At 33.6% G+C, this 20,750-nt stretch overlaps 1 protein-coding gene and 1 long non-coding RNA gene across 3 annotated transcripts in view; one reads left to right on the forward strand and one right to left on the reverse strand.

The window, feature by feature from the left end:
- LOC141405264 (uncharacterized) overlaps window positions 1-4,728 on the forward strand; it is a 73,882-nt gene extending 69,154 nt beyond the window's left edge. Inside the window, exon 2 of the long non-coding RNA XR_012413172.1 lies at window positions 3,987-4,728. This is a non-coding gene — a long non-coding RNA (uncharacterized lncRNA). The remainder of the gene's footprint in view (window positions 1-3,986) is intronic.
- The window catches only part of bs (serum response factor blistered), a 225,296-nt gene that overhangs the window by 137,963 nt on the left and 66,583 nt on the right, over window positions 1-20,750 (reverse strand). The window lies entirely within an intron of this gene.

The following is a 20,750-nucleotide window of genomic DNA, read 5'->3' on the forward strand; positions in this document are numbered from 1 at the left end:
CCATCCGCAAATTAATCTTACATCAATTCAAGAATCTGTTTAAATCTGATTGGAGTATAAGTTGGTTTCTCGGATCACTAAAAGAACAAAATAGTTTTACGTCGTCTGCATACATAAATAAGTACATTGCTATGATTTGTAAATAAAACTGGGCAACTGAGGTTGCCAGCCAAATGGAATAATTGGAATAAAAAAATGAAATTCCCGAATTACAATTCAAATATTTAAAAATACAAATATAATTTTAGAATTACAGATGAAATGTTACAAATTACGACTTAAATATTTTGAGTTACTTCTGAAAAAGACGTAGTTATTAGTTGATTTGTAATTGTCAGTATACCCTTGAACAAGTATTAAACATCGATTGAAGTAATACAATATCATTGAGCCAATATGAATCTATGTGCATTCCCAGCAAACCAAATGTCGGATGTCCGACATATCGAAACAATTTCGGAAGCAAAATCGTTCAGATTTCGTATCGATTTCTATACGATTTTTCGTAGGGGAATTTTTTCAGATTTCGTTCCGATTTCGGAGAAAATGTCGGAAGTAAATTTCCCTTCGAATTTGCTAATGTTTTTCTTGCGATTTCGTTACGAATTCGGATCGATATGTCGGAAACAAATTTCCCTTCGCACAACAACCACCTTTTGTATATATCTAACAAGCAACATTTTAGTTTGTTGTCGAAAAACAAAATGGTTGGTTATAAAATTTGCATATACATTTTTTAAATATTTTAAATATAAATGCAACCTATAATAATTCAAGCTAGACCTGATAGACTCAACATATTCGTATACAAGGTTTACATTAGCTGCGTCTTTTTACGTGATAATTAGTAATAATTATTACTAATGTTGCAGATTTTGACAGTTGTATAAAGGAAAAGTTGCCGAAAAAAATGTTTCAGCAACATTTAGTAAGTAAAAAGACACCCCTATTGTTCTACTATAACTACAAAATGATAACAGCAGTGAAAATCATTAGATATCTTTGAAATTATAATCTTCCAATAAAAAATATAACAAAGAAAATTTATCAATAAAAAATAGGCATCACAGAAAATTTTTTTCCTTCGATAATCACACGAAATTATTCCAAAATCGTTCAGAAATCTTTACGAAAGTTCGGAAGGTACCTCAGATTTTCATACGACATTATTCCGAAATCGTTCAGAAATCTGTACGAAAATTCGGAGGAAAAAATTCGAATTCCGAATTTCCCAAGGATTTTCTTCCGATTTCGTTGCGAATTCTGACCGAAATCGATACGATATCGCTCCGAAATTTCGTTCCGAAATTATGTCAACCACTTCATACAACTTTCGTTAAGATATCGTTACGATTTCGGATCAGATATCGGACGTAACGTCCGAAATTTGTTCCGATTTCGTTACGATATCGGTACGATTGGTTTGCTGGGTTCATATAAGAGAAGTTTTCCTTGTTCCTTCGGGGATGTTGTGGGAACACATGTATGTATGTAATATCAGAATTTTGGAATATCAATCATAGCATTACTCTGTGCACCACAAAAATGCCAACAACTTCTAGTACATATTGCGACAGCAAAAATTCGAGTTGTGTTTTGCGTATGGATTTTATGTCCTACTAAAAACTACCTATCTTCGCATTAATAAGAGGCTACCATGGTATGCCACCGTGGTGCAATGGTATGCACACCCGCCTTGCACATTAAAGGTCGTGGCTTCGATTTTCCGGCCAGTCAACATCAAACATTTCAACGGTGACAAAATATCCCTCAGTAATGTTGGCGACATTTCCTGAGAATTTCAGCCATGTAAAACTTCTCTATAAGTGGTGTCTTAGACACACAGTTCGGACTCGGCGATAAACTGTAGGTCCCATATCATTGAGCTAATATGAATTGCGGTGCACTCATTGGTATGAGAGAAGTCTCCCTTGTCCCGTATGGGATGTTTGTGGAACAACAACATATCTCAGAAACCAATCGGCATTTTGTTTAGCAATATTGTAGCCCTAAAGCAGTAGAACTTATGTGTCAAACATACTAATCAGCTGTGCACCACAACCCCTGTGCACAAGCTTTCACTGGTAAACATTTTTAGAGAGCTTTTATATTAAAAGACTTAGGGCTAACTGAATCAAAATAATAATCTTATATTTGACTTCTGTCGACAATTGAAAGCTTTGCAGAAGAGAAAAAGAAGAGAGCAGATTAATTTGTCATTAAAAAATATACTTCAAAATATTAAAATTGGGATAGCTTAGTGAATTTTGCAATAACTCTGATATTTTACCATCAATGCCAACACAGATATCCGCAGTGGAAATAAAATTCCACAAATTAGAAATCACAAATATTTGACCACTTTGGTAACACAGTTGGAATCAATTTAACCCCCCGTTTACACATGCAAGTGACAGTTCGAAAAATACCAATACACTCACACATATTCACTGCCACACCAACTAACAACCTCACTGCCGACAAAATTTCCTTGTCAGTAATCAATGTAAGTGCTTTGAAAGTAACTTCAATTTTTTCCGAACGTTTACACATGCAAGTGTCAGTTCGAAAAAATTGAAGTTTCGACTATAATATTTATACACAACTGTCTGCAAGTTACTTGCATGTGTAATCCTTAGGTAAACCTCAGAATGTTTAGTAATGTTGAGTAAAAAATGGTACACCAACTTACTTTGGATATTTGTAAAGATGAACTTTTCTACTTCCATTGTCAGGCTTTGCTTTTGGAATAACTCTACTAGAGGAGCGAACATACTTTCATATTTGAGCATTCTGACGCCTAAATATTATCCGACCATCACCAAATTCAATAGCCTTCTTCCACTCTGGGACCTCCATCAGCCCTCAAAATTTTGCGACGATCCGATCAAAATTTCGACCTGTAGCGTGACTATAAAAGCTTTGCATAATTGTAAAGGTGATATTTTCTTCATCCAATGACAGGCTTTCCTTTTTGGAATACCCCTATTAGCAGCGGAGATATTCGCATGAGAATAAAACGTTGAATTTTGCCCCACCTTAGTTTTTTGCCCACTCCGACCCCTGAACATTATGCAACCATCACTAAACCGAATAGGCTTCTTGCGATCAAAAGTGCGACCTCCGTTGTTTGGCCACCTACGCCAACCTACTTTGCATCAATGTAAAGACGATCTTTTCTTCTTCCATCGACGGAATTTCCTTTTGGAATACTCCTACTATAAGCGGAGATATTGACAAAAGAATGAAACGTCTCCACACAATGTTTTAGCACATTCCGATCCACGTGATTATCTCTGTCGTTTGACGTCCTACACCAACCTACATTATATTGTTCTAAAGGTGATATTTGCTTCTTTCATTGCCAGGTTTTTGCTTTTTTATACCCTTATAGATACGGAGATATTCACTTTGGAATAAAACAACATTCATTCTGGTATACATAAGTATTATTGCGATGCGTAACAAACTTTTTGGCCCAAACCAACTTATAATACCCTCCCCACATAGTGGCGTAGGGTATAAAAACTGATCTAAAATATGAAAATCTCTCTTTTCTATATTTTATATAGAAAATTAACATAATTTGTATGAGGGTTCTGTTGTATTAATACGGTTTTGTTGGAGGCCACGAAAATACCTTTGGCTTCTTTGGGTCACTTCATTTTTTGATTTTATAATTTCCGTATTTTTGTCTTCCATAGACTCCAACAAAACCGAAGTAATAAATCATCCCGTACGATCTACATTAAAATAACTTATGGTTTATAAAACTATTTCATTTAAATACTAGTCTTTACGATAGATATATAAAAAAATGAAAATAGGTTCGATTATATATTAACAGGCTGCGCACGTCTATCAAAAATTTACAACTAAAAAAAGATCGTTGTAAACAATGTAAAAAATCCCTTTTTTACTTATATCCACAGTTCTAACTAACAACACTATAGTTTAATACTATTTTTTGATTTTCTGCTCGCTAGATCGGGATTTTCCACCGTGCGACAGCCCAAGCTGCTGAAAGGTCTGGGGAAAATGAACAAGGAACCGTAATCGCAACTGAGCCACCCAACAACAAAGATAACAGAGGCTGGAGTGTACGTGCCAGAAAGACTGGGAAACAAGCTGTTCTTTGAATATGGGAGACCAAAGTTAAAATACTACGCCCACATGGTCCGAATGGGGAAGACGACGTCGACTATGCTGATGGATTCTTCTGTCCAATTAATTATCCTAAAATTCATTCGAAATGTTAACTAAGCTCATATGTATATTTAAAGTTTTAAGTTTAATTTTATTGAGCCTTTCTTTAAACCATAAAATGCATTTGAATTTATGTATGGTTTTAATTACATGATGAGGTGTATTCAGAAACTAACTTCTTTAATAATTTGGGTTCATTATTGGAATATTTACGTAAAATCAGTAACAAGCTTGCTCCCGGCTCTTTCATATTTCTAGTGTATGTTTAATGTTGTTCCTGCAAATTCGACGCATTTATGTTTCTTGAAAAGATTTATGGTTTAAATATTATGATTTCAGAAAATGAAAACATCAAGATCATGAACTGTAACCAGACAAATTTCGAATATGCTGGATCAGTCTTTATGTGCAAACGTCAACGTAAAAAAACTAACTAAAATTTTAAAAAATTTTATTAAACATTATAAATTTTAGCACACTGCATAATTATTTGATTAATAATAATAAAATAATTACAATAAACAGTTGTTTTATTTAAATCAACGGTATCAATACAGTGAGCAATAGTTTTGTGGTGTAAATATAAGGTAATTTATAATGTTTATACAAAAACATCTAAACTAAATCATTATTTCCTTTTTACTAAATATATATCATATACCCCCAAAACATATAACCCAAACTACAAATTTTTCCCTAAATCCAACACACATATACATAATAATAATTAAGTACCCAAACACTTAATCCACAAATTGCAACAAATTCATTCCCGATTCATTAGCTTTTTTATAATTTGATCCCAATTAAGAAATTTATTCAATAGCAGCAGAAAAAGTAACCTACCACCAGACGTTATGTTGTGCTACAAAAAACTTTGTTATCAGCGGTCATAACAGAGATGTGATACTCTGGATATTTTCAATGTCATGACAAACCAGGAAAGAAAAGAGATTCATACAAAATGTCACTGTTTAAACCGCGGAAAGTATCTCAACCACCTACGCCTTTTCTACGAATAGGGCTGTAGTATTTTCGACATTGCATAGAGTCGAAATCGCTGGTTTACCGGTAAGATCTTTCTAATTGAAATAGTTCTCCAACATTTTCCATAAATATGCATACATCAGAGATCCGCAAAATACCACTCGCTTGTAATGCATATTCGCTTTTTCGTGCCTTTTTCATTGCTTGCTATTGACATCACAGTTTATTGCTATTGCTTGTTTTGTCTTTTCTTTCGTGAGAGTGTGCAATTGGCACATTCTGTCGAAATGATAGCAGTGACAGCCACCACACTAAAAGAGCTCATTGCCATTTTGTTTTGATAATGCATTCACACAAGCACGCTGCAGTAAAATAAGCACTAAATATTTCTAGTCGGATTTAGATGTTAATATACAAATAAAAATGAATATTGAGACAATAAAAACAAATATTAACGATATATTTATCGTATTGTTAAACAAACTAAAAAAAGAATAAAAATTTGGAAAATGTATTCATTTATTCAAACAGAAAATGATACAATAATTGAAAATGTTGTTACTTGTGTACACAGTAAACGCATTTTAAAATATAATGGGAGGCAAATGCTACGTTCGACAACAAAGAAATGCTCCATTAAACGTCGCTAGCAACGAAGATAAAGACGATTGTCGTCCGTTTTCTGTTGTTGACTTATAAAATGTTAATATTTAAAGTATTCAGTTTTCAATAATTTTGAAGAAAAATAGTTTTCCTTGGTACAATATATTTATATATTTGATTTGATGTATTAGCAAAATAATGTGACGAAAAATGAAACAAAAACATGTGTCAACGCATTTAATTTGTTTAATTTATCATTTTATGATGGCCAGCAGAGCGGATTTGTGCTAGAGCTGGCAAAAAATCGATGGCACTATCGATAAAATCGATTGTTTTCTAAAAATTTAATATCGATAGCCAGTTTTGCCTATCGATATTATCGGAACAAAAATCCGCAACCTAAACTTCATTGAAATAAATAGAAATTCCGCTGCTTTTCGGTTTTGGGTGTGAGAAAGTAAATTCGTAGTTACACGTACACATTTTTCGGAAAAGTAAAATGCATTTTTTTTAATATTTTTATAAAATATAAGCAATTGTTCATTTGTGTGAACTACTTTTGCATAATTTCAAGAAAATCATTGACATTTCCGCCATTTTCCTCTACAAATTAATGGCGATGACAACTTAACGATAATATCGATAGCAATCGATATTTTAAAACATTATATCGAAAATATCTAATGTTGGGATTATCGATGGTTTGCCAACTCTAATTTGTGCTGCTCGCGCATATGTGGTGGTGGTTTTGTGGCTGACGATAATTTCAAAAGCAGTACTGTGCATACTGCATTTGCGAATCATGCGAATACAAATGTAAAAGCAAGCACTGCACGCACTAAAGCCGTGAATCTTTTTTAGGTGTGAATCTGCTTTTTGGCTCAATCATATTTTTATGGGCAAGGCACTGCACTTTTCGCGTTTTGGAAAAAGCATGAGAGTGTGCCTTTTATATGCATTTTGCGGATCTCTGGCATACATACAGTTACATAATAACACCCCTTGGGGCAAAATGTTTTCAATCAACAATTTTAATTTTTTAAATACTTTTTATATGTCTATGCTCCATTAGATATGGAATATGAATAGAGAAACATAGTATGAGAGTTTTTCTTTAAATAAAATCAAATTTTGAGGGGTTGTGTAGAGGGTGTCCAAAACCGGGTAACCGGTTTGCGTTGAAAACCGAAACTGGTTTTTACAAAAATCGTCGTTTTCGGTTAACCAAAAAACGGATAACCTGTTCAAAAAGACAGTTCTATTTTTATTATTTCTTTACAATTGTGTTCTTTAAAGTGAACTACTCTTAACACTTTCGGTGCTTCTTTTTTGTTTTTGATCTGAAAAATATATTTTTCCAATTTTATATATACTTAACCCCACTATATGATTAATCAAAACTAATTTTTTAACATTTAGTTTGGAAAAGCGGTTTTTGGACACTATGCCATATGGCATAGAATGTATTTAAAGGAAAATAAAAACAAAACTAAAATATTCAAGTTTTTAATTAAATTTCATCTTTCAGAAGACCAGGAGGCCTTATAGAAGAGGAAGAGGTCTTCTTATAGAAGAGCAGGACGTCTTCTCATAAAAGAGCAGAAGGTCCTCTCATAGAAGGGCAGGATGTCTTCTCCTGGAAAAGCAAAAGGTCGTCTCATAGAAGGACAGGATGTTTTCACATAGAAGAGCAGGACGTTTGCATATAGAAGGGCAGGAGGTCTTCTTATAGAAGAGCAGGAGGTCTTCTTATAGTAGAGCAAGAGGTCTTCTTATAGACGAGCAGGAGGTCCTCTCCTTGAAGAGCAGGAGGTTCTCTTCTTGAAGAGCAGGACGTCTTTTCATAGAAGAGTAGGACCTTTGCATATAGAAGGGCACGACGTCTTTTGATAGAAGAGCAGGACGTCTTTTCATATAAGAGCAGGACGTTTGCATATAGAAGGGCAGGAGGTCTTCTTATAGAAGAGAAGGAGGACTTCTTATACAAGAGCAGGAGGTCTGCTCATAGAAGAACAGGGCGTCTTCTCGTAGAAGAGAAGGACGTTTGCATATAGAAGGGCAGGAGGTATTCTTATAGAAGAGAAGGAGGTCTTTATATATAAGATCGGGAGGTCTGCTCATAGAAGAGCAGGACGTCTTTTCATAGAAGAGCAGGACGTTTGCATATAGAAGGCGGGAGGTATTCTTATAAAGGAGAAGGAGGTCTACTTATACAAGAGCAGGAGGTCTGCTCATAGAAGAGCAGGGCGTCTTCTCGTAGAAGAGAAGGACGTTTGCATATAGAAGGGCAGGAGGTATTCTTATAGAAGAGAAGGATGTCTTCTTATATAAGAGCAGGAGGTCTTCTCATAGAAGAGCAGGGGTCCTTCTTATAGAAAAGCATACGATCTTCTCATTGAAGACCAGGAGGTCTACTTATAGAAGACATGAAGGTTTTTCATAGAATATCTGGAGGTCTACTATTAGAAGATTTGGGGGTCTTCACATAGAAGGTCTTCTTATAGAATATATGGAGGTCTTCTTTTAGAACATTTAAAGCCTTTATAGGGTCTTTTTATAGAAAACCTAGGGTCTTCTTATAGAAAACCTAGGGTCTTCTTATAGAAAACCTAGGGTCTTCTTATAGAAAACCTAGGGTCTTCTTATGGAAGATTTGAGGCCTTCTTATAGAAAAACTGGAGGACTTCTTATAGAAGACCTGAATGTCTTCATATAGCAGATCTGAAGGACTTCTTATAGAACACCTGAATGTCATCCTATAGAAGGGCTGGAGGTCAGCTTGTAGAAGACGTGGGGGCCATCTTATATAATATTTGGAGGAGTTATTTTAGAAAATCTGCAAGAATTGTTATACATTATCTGGAGGTCTTCCTATGGTGGATCTGGAGGTTTCCTTATAGAAGACCTTCGTATAGAAGACCTGGAGGTCTACTTATACAAGATCTGGAGGTCTTCTTATAGAAGACCTGGAGGTCTATTTATACAAGATCTGGAGGTCTTCTTATAGAAGATCTAGGGGTTTTACAATAGAAAATCTGGTAGTCAAACAAAGTGAAACATTTCCGTTGGGAAAAATCTATGCCATATGGCATAGTATGAAATATAAAAAATCTGGCAGCTCCATTGAACTATATTTCGGATCTTTTTTTCGTTTTAATTATTAAGGCAATGATTATCTACTAAATTAAATACAAAAAGTTAACAAAAAAAATATTTTTGTTAATAAAATATATAAAATTATAAGATGGTATTTTCATGCAAATTTTAAATCGAACGAGGAGCGCTTGCTCTTTGATACATAACAATGTATAGGGTCCACCAATCAAAAATTTTTGTCGAATTATTTTTAGATAACACTTCAGGGAAAAATACAAAGTTATTAAAAAAAGAGTGCCCATAAGTATTTTGCCTTAAAACGGGCTTCAAAAACTGACTATGCCATATGGCATAGAATCACCGAAAGGGTTAACTAACATGTGGTACGGCAAAGTTATAAATGTCAAATGCGTTTAAATGTGAAAAATATTTTGCGTAAAATAGTCTTAAAATTACAGTTTAAAACGAATATGTTGTCCACCATACTCAATATTCAACAGACGGCCGAAAAATTTACCTGCGCTTTTTACTCGAAATCTGCACATACTTATTAACACAATACTTAAGGTACACGCAGAGAAAAAATATTTTTCGCTTTTGTTGGAACAAAAATATTTGTTTTGGTTCCAAAAATGTATTTGTTTTGTTCAAACATTGTAATCCAAATCCAAAAATACCATCTTTTGTTCCAACCATAGAAAACAAAAACAACTTTCGAATTTCCGCAATATTGTTAAAATCGTTAACAATACCGATTGTAGGAACTATCATAATCTAATTTTGTTTACAAAAAGTATTGTCAATACAGAAAACCAGCCCAGAAATTTTTGATTTGAGTGCATATACTTCTCATATACACTTTTCGCATAACTTGGATATAAATGTCGCGTATAATATTGCAATCATTGATGAACACAATACATGGTTTGCTGCATTGGCTGACAACAAAGACAAACAAAAAGCCACAAGAACCCACCACAACATAAGGAATAATTAAACACCATAACAAACATGAAAAGGAAAGAAGAATGAAACAAAACAGAAACAAATAAAAACAAGAGGTCTCACAAGTACATACACACAAAAACAAAGGTAAAGGCAGCATGCCATACAAACACACCACAACTCACCAAAATTGTTTTTTCAACACGGCATCGAATAGCGAGAGAAGAGAAACAAATTTTCGAAGAAAAGAGAGAAATATTGTTCAGTTGACACAAACTATTTTTGGATTTACAATACTACATGAGGAATCCAACAATATGTTAACAATACATATTTTGCTCTTGGAATATTGTTGGATCAAACATATTTTTTTCTCTGCGTGTAATGTCACATTAGACAAGTATTTGATCTAAATTTGTTCGCCTGTCTATATTCTTGTTTTCCTAAAATCAGCTGTTTCCTTGTTTGACTTTGAATAGCATGCTTGGTCACATTGTGGCAAAGAAATAGTAGCATTTTTTAGCAAATATTTGCCATATGTGACCGTATCTTTAGTAGAATGACAGAAAGGGCAACGATAAGAAAAGTTGTGTTTGGTTCAGGCATTCGTCGAAAATTTGAGGTTGCAAAGCAAGATGACGAATCCAAGACGAATAAGTCAATACAACGGCAAAGGGTTCTTTGTACCGGATTGACCCAAAACAAAAAGAGTTTCGGTCAACGGCTGCTAACCAGTGTTGCCGAATTTGATGATTTATCGTAATTTTGACAATTTTTTTGGTCCAAAATTGAAAAATGACGATTTTATGGTCCAAAATGACGATTTTTTACGTAAGCTAGAATTGCATGAAATAAAAGGCGATATCTACATTTTGACCAAAATTTCACGAAAGACTTTTAGGAAAACAATGTTTCAAACTCGATTTTATGAGCGTTTTTAACGTTTTATAGCAATTTCCAGACGGATTGGCTATATTTAGGCACATATATGAAATATAATTATTTTCATTTTTTTTCCTGGCCTTCGAATTACATCACCTGAAAATGTTCGTTTGGGATAGTTAATGGAAAATTTGTCGAGATAAAATAGGAATTATATATACATATCGTTGTAAAAAAAATTATGAGTCCAGGTTTCTTAACTTCCTACTAATGCCCTCTTTAAGTGGTTTTTGAATGACAGTTTTTATCAATTTCTGACTGCCCATCCAGCAAAAAAAATTATTACCAAATAATGACTTTATTCAGTAAATTTTGGCAGTAGTAACTACTAACAAATTGACCGTAAAAGTCATTATATTTACATGGGGATGTCATAGGAAGGAAGTACTTCCATAAATATGATTTTAAGTACATATTTAACCACATACCGGTAGTCGAAAAAAAGCTTAAAAGCATATGTTCTATTTTTAGAACAATTGAGGTGAAATAATATAAAAAAAACTCTCCACACATTGTTTTGTTTTTTTTTTATTTCGCTCTCTCCCGGTTATGAACACACCAACTTCTGATTTGTAGCCAAACACACTACACACTAGTCTACTTGTACGAACACTAAGGGTTGTTTAAAAGCATCCATGTACATCAAAATTTCTTTGTAATTTTGTGAACAAAAAACTCCCATGCCGCCGGTGAGCTTTGAACACACGACCCTAGGATTTGCAGTCAGACACACTAGCTCTGTGCCACCGCACTCACTACTTAGTAAGTAAGGAAGTAATTGGTTATGTGTAAACTGTCTTATATGTACTGCCAGATAATGCGGAGGGTAATGAGTACTCATTACCAGGTAATGCAGGAAGTAATGACATGTGCTTACCAAATTTTTGCTGGGCAACAACCAAAATTTACGTGTACCGACAAACATGGACGGCCACACTGGCAAGCACGCGATATTTGAGCTGTTGTCATTCAAAGATGGCAATGTGTACCCAAGCTTTACCTTGCTGTATTATTGCAAACTCGATAACCATAGGGAAAACGATCATCTTGTGAAAGGTGTTTTTATAGCGGTATTTAAATGAGATCGAGTTAGATTTATTGCTGTAGGTTGTTTATCTTATGTTGTCAGTCTCGTTGACAAAACTATCATCGAAAAAATCACCGATTTTCCAAATTTTGTTGACGATTTGACGATTTTTTAGATTTTTGATCAAAAACTGTCGGCAACACTGCTGCCAACCCATTATCAAACTCATGCTGCTACAAAAACAACGAAACCAAGCATAAAAAATGTAAACTTAATTATTTTGATTCGAAATTTCATTTTAATAAGGGTTTATACTCTTCTTAAAGCATATATATTATATATTACTGTCTGTCTATATATGAGGAAAAGTCAAAATTTTTTAGTTTCCATGAAGCCAAGGTTTGCACTATTATAATACGCGAACTATTGTAGTTTACCAGTAACTATGACTATTGCTGGATTATTTTAGATGTTTTTGTACAAAGCTCAAAAATTTAGCAAAAAAAATTAATTTACGTGGTAGTTACGACCGCGTAAAGGAAAAAACATAGGTAAAAACACGTTGAAGCTAAACAGGTTTTTTACATTGCTATTCGATTTCTGATTACACCATTCAAATGACGGACATCTGTCCAAAGTAAAAGTAGGAGAATACAAAATGAAGATTACACGTCTAATGTATCACTTTCCAAAATTTCCACTGCATCCACCTTTTATGGATGCTGACATTTTGAAGCCGGATTTCAGGTGTTTTTTGTATTTTTTATGTAACGCGCATTCGGATATTTCGAAAAACCAATTATAGGATTAAAGAACTCGCGATTTCACATAATCTGATATGTATAGTGAGTATGAAGCCCACACAGCAGCAGAGTAATCTACTGCCAAAGGCCAAAATTTAGTGTGATATTTTTTCTAAAAAACCTATTTTTTGGGTACAGTATTTACAATATCGTTTTGAGTGTGCTGGTACCCCGCGATATTTTAGTTTTTCGACGATCCGGATCATATGAATCACAGATCATAAAAATCCATCTACTAGAACGGCGGAAATGGCTACTGCAAAAATTGAAAAATTTGCGAAAAATGTTTTTCAAAATATCGCTGACTAATTCGCGTTTTATGTGGATCGTTTCCATTTCAATGAAGAAAGTGAATCATCACTCGCGTTTGTGCGAAAACAGCGGTTTGGAAAATTTAGTGGCGTGGGAGCTGTATCCGATTTATCCAAAAAATACTGTGTGATGCTACATCCACGGTTCTTGATGGATTTTATTGAAATATGTTTAGATCGATGTATTTTTTCACGGTTGATAGTGAAATCGGATGCGCATAAAAAGTGTATGCACTTTGTGCAAAATATAAGCGTTATACAGTTTGTTGCACACTAAACTGCAGACGATGCTACATCTTAGCGGCCAAAGTAAATCCTGGCAAATGTGTACAAATTAAAAGAGAAGAGTTCGCTGTATTGTTAAACCGCATGCGCATCAAGTGATTTTGAGGATTTCGCGATTTACACGTATTTCAAAATGAACATTACCCGATACAATTTTATTTCAAGATTATGCCACATTTAAAGAAACCCAACATTTATTTGAAAGATATCCATATCTTCTGCTAGATGTTAGCGTGTTTTCGAGAAATGATTAGAATAAAAAATGTGATTTATTGCGTGAAATTTAACTAAAATAAAAGAAAAACTCCAACCTACTTTTCTTAAATTTTGTTTAACTAACTCACAAAATAAATTTTAATAAATATTTTCTCTTACAAAAATTTTAAAAATTTCCTCAATATATTTTTTTGTTTTCGCTATAATATGAAAACCACTAAACGGATTTGTATAGTTTTGGTTTCATTTGAATCTTCGCGATGTATAGATTACGTACATATTTTTTATATATTTTTTAGAGGCATAATCAGGTTGAATTTTATTAAAACAAGTTGCAAACTACCAATTGTTTGGAATTCTTTCCTAATTTCCGCGAAAATGCACAACTTTTTCACTAAAGTTATGGGACCTCAGTAAACATATAGTATGTAGGGAGCCCCTAATTAAGAGAGTTTCTCAATATAACGATTAGAGTCTTTTAAAGATTTTTTTCTTTTTATCAGAATTGAAACCGCCATAACTTTTACGCGCAACAACCAAAATTAGTATCACGAACAGATTTAAGAATGGCATTTTTTCCCAATCTATGTACCAAAAATCTTTCATGTAGCTTAAAAAAAAATTTTTAATTTTTTTTTTATGGAAAACTAAAAAATTTTGTCTTTTCTTCATATATATATATCTATATATATAAAAAAGGATGATGTTAGTTACTACGCTTATAACTCAAGAATGGCTGAACAGATTTTAACAATTCGCACCAATTCGGAATGGTCTCCTGGCAGAAAAGGATAAAACCTAAAAAAATCGTGAAAATGTGCGAAAAATTCGCAAAAATATTTTTTTAAGAAAGTCAATTTTTCCACAAATTTCTATCGAGCTTCGCGTTTGCAATTTACTTTGACACTTATTTGGACAGTTTTTGGCGAAAATTGTATATGCACTAACTGTGAGGGTCCATTGTACGCCTCTGTTTTGTCAATTTTTGAAAGTTGTATATACATAATTTTTTATTCACAATCAAATCGATTTTCATTTATTTTGCAATCGTCTTTTTAGGAAATTAACAGCGCAAAATGGTTAATAGGAGAAGGGTTAGTTTAGAGTTTGTAAAGATTAGTGGTGGTTTCGGTCAGATTCCGATTGAAAAGATGAAGATGTGGAGATACAAATACCTTGAGGAAAAAGGTACAAATCCACAAAAAATAGGTGGGTTATTTAAAAAATCAAGAGCTCGGAGGTAATTTCATTGGAAGTGAGGTTGTGGCATATATGTATACTTTTAATCTGTAAGTGAAACATCTTCGAAAGATCAACTTCCGATTTATGCGGTATAAAATTTAAGCTGCACCAGATATATATTGATACTGTATTATGTCCCCACTGAAAAGGAGTATTAATTCAATCAGATTAGTTGCCGCAGAGCTGGAAGGCAATTACAAATGGCCAAATATATACATATGGACACTGGTACTGTTGGTACACTGTATGTTTGTACATCGAAAAAGGATGATATTCAAAATTGGAAAAAATTGGAAAAAAAAGAAATCGTAGGTACTGAAGATTTTTTGGTCGAATTATCTGACAAATATTCTTTATCGGGCGACATAAGTAGGTAAATACTTACTAAACGTTAATTATTTGTTGATATTAATTTGACTATGTTATTTTCGGCGAAATTAATTATAGGGTGACCAAGTAATCGACAACAGTCACGTGTTAATGTGACAAGACTTGAAGCATCCGAAACACACAAATAACGGCAACTAATATAATAGCTCTGTTAACAAGGATCAATGTACCAAGTACTGGATTGTACAGTCTCAGTCAAAATCCAATTACCGCATTTGTCCGTGTTACCAGAGCCTTTGCATCTCATTTCGAACTTACAATGCAAGTAGAATTCGGGAGTTCACGTTAAACAGAAGTCAGAAAAAAGCAGACGAAGGTGGTTACCTGATAACGATCGGATCCCTTTGCTCAAAATAGTTTAATATAATAAAACTCAAATTTAAATAAGCCTTTTATTCAGCATTAAATTCAAATTCCTACGATCGCATTCCTTCCTTCGTATTAAATTTCTTGAGTGAAATATCGTGTTCAGTGGTGAAAACAAGAATTGCAGAAAACCATCGATTATGAAACGAATAGGGGCGTTATGATACCAAATATTTTTTTTCATCGCAACACGTGTTATTGGATTAAAAAAGTGTTAGTCCCGATTTACAGTTGCCTAATTTTTTCGCGGCTATTGTCAGTATATAGGAGAGAGTCGAGGAAAATAGAAACACTTTACCTCTCAGTACCTTTTCTCTTCGTCAAGCTGACAATTGTCGAAAGTACAATTGTCTAATGTGCATCTGCTTCAAAAATAACAAAGCAATATTTGCCATTGAACAAGGTGATAGCAATAATAGTATTATAGGTTTGAACCAAGGCCATCAAGTTCTGTACCTAACAAACTGCGAGACGAAGTTCGCCGGGTCCCCTAGTATATATATATATATATATATATATCTCCACTTCGAGGATGAATTTCAAATATCAAGATTTTTTAAGTCGTCCATTTTAACAAATATTTGTCAATTATGTATAAAAAATTTTTACATATTAAAAACGGCTTTTGAATATTATAATAACAGAAATTCGGGTTTTGAAAAAATTGAAAATTTCGTTTAACCGAAAACCGTTTTGTTGAGAAAAACCGGTTTTTTGGGCCCCCCATGTTATTTGCAACAAATAATTTTTTAAAGAGATAAAAAAATATCTCCCGAAGATTTAAATTTTAATATAGAATAACCAATATTGTAGTCCGTCGTAGCCTTTAGTAAATCATCAAAAATAGAAAAAAAAAACAGATTCCTAGTTAGATAAAATACCGTCACATATTCCAAACTTCATCAATATTGGACAGATATAGCGTGTTTGATGCAGAGATCCGCAAAATGCATATAAAAGGCACACTCTCATGCTTTTTCCAAAAAGCGAATAGTGCAGTGCCTTGCCTATAAAAATACGATTGTGCCAAAAAGCAGATTCATCCCTAAAAAAGATTCACTGCTTTAGTGCGTGCAGTGCTTGCTTTTACATTTGTATTCGCATGATTCGCAAATGCAGTATGCACAGTACTGCTTTCGAAATTATCGTCACCCACAAAACCACCACCACATAAGCGCGAGCAGCACAAATGGCTGGGCGCTCTGCTAGCTTTCATAAAATGATAAATTAAACAAATTAAATGCGTTGAAAAAATTGGAAAAAAAAGAAATCGTAGGTACTGAAGATTTTTTGGTCGAATTATCTGACAAATATTCTTTATCGGGCGACATAAGTAGGTAAATACTTACTAAACGTTAATTATTTGTTGATATTAATTTGACTATGTTATTTTCGGCGAAATTAATTATAGGGTGACCAAGTAATCGACAACAGTCACGTGTTAATGTGACAAGACTTGAAGCATCCGAAACACACAAATAACGGCAACTAATATAATAGCTCTGTTAACAAGGATCAATGTACCAAGTACTGGATTGTACAGTCTCAGTCAAAATCCAATTACCGCATTTGTCCGTGTTACCAGAGCCTTTGCATCTCATTTCGAACTTACAATGCAAGTAGAATTCGGGAGTTCACGTTAAACAGAAGTCAGAAAAAAGCAGACGAAGGTGGTTACCTGATAACGATCGGATCCCTTTGCTCAAAATAGTTTAATATAATAAAACTCAAATTTAAATAAGCCTTTTATTCAGCATTAAATTCAAATTCCTACGATCGCATTCCTTCCTTCGTATTAAATTTCTTGAGTGAAATATCGTGTTCAGTGGTGAAAACAAGAATTGCAGAAAACCATCGATTATGAAACGAATAGGGGCGTTATGATACCAAATATTTTTTTTCATCGCAACACGTGTTATTGGATTAAAAAAGTGTTAGTCCCGATTTACAGTTGCCTAATTTTTTCGCGGCTATTGTCAGTATATAGGAGAGAGTCGAGGAAAATAGAAACACTTTACCTCTCAGTACCTTTTCTCTTCGTCAAGCTGACAATTGTCGAAAGTACAATTGTCTAATGTGCATCTGCTTCAAAAATAACAAAGCAATATTTGCCATTGAACAAGGTGATAGCAATAATAGTATTATAGGTTTGAACCAAGGCCATCAAGTTCTGTACCTAACAAACTGCGAGACGAAGTTCGCCGGGTCCCCTAGTATATATATATATATATATATATATATATATATATATCTCCACTTCGAGGATGAATTTCAAATATCAAGATTTTTTAAGTCGTCCATTTTAACAAATATTTGTCAATTATGTATAAAAAATTTTTACATATTAAAAACGGCTTTTGAATATTATAATAACAGAAATTCGGGTTTTGAAAAAATTGAAAATTTCGTTTAACCGAAAACCGTTTTGTTGAGAAAAACCGGTTTTTTGGGCCCCCCCATGTTATTTGCAACAAATAATTTTTTAAAGAGATAAAAAAATATCTCCCGAAGATTTAAATTTTAATATAGAATAACCAATATTGTAGTCCGTCGTAGCCTTTAGTAAATCATCAAAAATAGAAAAAAAAACAGATTCCTAGTTAGATAAAATACCGTCACATATTCCAAACTTCATCAATATTGGACAGATATAGCGTGTTTGATGCAGAGATCCGCAAAATGCATATAAAAGGCACACTCTCATGCTTTTTCCAAAAAGCGAATAGTGCAGTGCCTTGCCTATAAAAATACGATTGTGCCAAAAAGCAGATTCATCCCTAAAAAAGATTCACTGCTTTAGTGCGTGCAGTGCTTGCTTTTACATTTGTATTCGCATGATTCGCAAATGCAGTATGCACAGTACTGCTTTCGAAATTATCGTCACCCACAAAACCACCACCACATAAGCGCGAGCAGCACAAATGGCTGGGCGCTCTGCTAGCTTTCATAAAATGATAAATTAAACAAATTAAATGCGTTGACACTTGTTTTTATTTCATTTTTCGTCACGCTATTAAACTATTGTACCAAGGAAAACTATTTTTCTTCAAAATTATTCAAAACTGAGTACTTTATTTATAAACATTTTATAAAAAAATAATTTAAATACAGAAATGAATGCTTAAATTTTGATAACAATCCAGTTGTTGTCAGTGAAACAATACTTCTGCCTCAAAAATTTGTATTTTTACTTTAATTGTATTTTATTCTTATTTAAATAGAGAATTTAAAAAAAGTAAATTATAGACGGTTCTGGGACCAATGCGACTACGTTTCTAAGTTATTATGTTACCCGCTGCTGAAAAAACCGGAATGTAAATTGCACACTCTCACGAAAGAAAAGACAAAACAAGCAATAGCAATAAACAGTGATGTCAATAGCAAGCAATGAAAAAGGCACGAAATCGTGAATGTGCATTTTAAGAGAGTGGCATATTGCGGACCTCTGGTTTTGTGCATCAAATACATGAAATTGACCGAAAATACACTCCACGTCAGTAGAATAGAACACCTAAATTTTTGTTAATGTTAGCTTATTTATCCCAAAACGAATGAATCTTTATTTTTAATTTTGTGGGGATTTAAAGTCTATGATGTTCCGTATCAAGCACAGAAAAAATTATGTTTCTAGCTTTTCGCGAAATGATTTTCTGATCAATTTTCAGATAGTACTATGAAAAATAGACATTTATTTTTGGTCATCAGGATAGAACAGTCACTTTATTTTCGCGAATTTTTGAGATATTAACGCCGAAATTTCTTTTAGTCGATAAAACAAGGCTTTCTAATAATTTTCCACCAAAGAATACCTAAAAATTATTCCGCGGACACCGAAATAACAGCGTTAAAGGGTTTAATTTGACAGATATTTGAAACATCTCGGAATATCAATAGGAGTCGCGCATTTATGTCATATTTCTTCACAATAAGATAGAATATAACACAGACAAGCTCGACGGATACAATCGAGTGCTTCGGATGCTGATAAGATGGAACATTTTCAAAATAATTATGAAAAGCTTCAAAATTTCTCATAAAAACGATGACGTTTTGTTCAATAAAACGGTTTTTCCGCGAACAAGTCTGCCGTTCAACGGTTTGGAAATATGCTCCAGCGTTGAAGGAAGATAATCTGATACGAAAACAACCGTTATTTTAATACATTGAGAGAAATTTTAGTACTTTTTAAAACAACATACGAAACCTAAAACCTCAATTTCCATGACTGTGTTTTTCCGCGAAAACGGGTCTTTTACATTTGCGAGTTCAGTTAAAAAAACTACTAATTCGTAAAATCCGGTATGGAGAGCATAATCTGGTCCATTAATATTGGAGCATAACACTGTTGAGAACAGTCGCGGACACCAAAATAAGAACACATGTAAAATTCAAAGTCCAAAGGGTGTGTTCAATTTGAAAATGAGCTAAAATTTCCCTCAGTGTATTAAAATAGCGGTTGTTTTCATATCAGATTATTTTTTTCTAAATGTGGAGCATATTTCCAAACCTTTAAACGGCAGACTTGTTCGCGGAAAACCCGTTTTATTGATCAAAACATCATGGTTTTTATGAGAAAATTTGACTTTTTTAATAATTATTTTGAAAATGTTCCATCTTATCAGCATCCGAAGCACTCGATTGTATCCGTCGAGCTAGTCTGTTTCATATTCTATCTTATTGTGAAGAAATATGACATAACTACGCGACTCCTATTGATATTCCGAGATGTTTCAAATATCTGTCAAATTAAACCCTTTAACGCTGTTATTTCGGTGTCCGCGGAATAATTTTTAGGTTTTCTTTGGTGGAAAATGATTAGAAAGCCTTCTTTTATCGACTGAAAGAAATTTCGGCGTTAATATCTCAACAATTCGCGAAAATAAAGTGACTGTTCTATCCTGATGACCAAAAATAAATGTCTATTTTTCATAGTACTATCTGAAAATTGATCAGAAAATCATTTCGCGAAAAGCTAGAAACATAATTTTTTCTGTGTTTGATACGAAACATCATAGACTTTAAATCCCCACAAAATTAAAAACGAAGATTCATTCGTTTTGGGATAAATAAGCGAACATTAACAAAAAAGTAGGTGTTCTATTCTACTGACGAGGAGTGTATATATAGCCTATTCTACTGACGAGGAGTGTATATATAGCAGATATATCCAAATCTGAACTGATTCTCATCAAATACCATAGCATTCGTTTTAAGGATAAAAAATTATCATCCTCAATTTTCACCATGGTGCGATGGTTAGCACTAGGGTGTCAAAAAAGGAAACCGGTTACCCGGTTTTGAGTTACAAAATCGACAAAAGCGTAATTTTGG

Source organism: Musca autumnalis, unplaced genomic scaffold (assembly GCF_047663935.1).
Source record: "Musca autumnalis isolate F117 unplaced genomic scaffold, ASM4766393v1 scaffold_5, whole genome shotgun sequence".
In the NCBI taxonomy this organism is placed as follows: Eukaryota; Metazoa; Arthropoda; class Insecta; order Diptera; family Muscidae; genus Musca; species Musca autumnalis.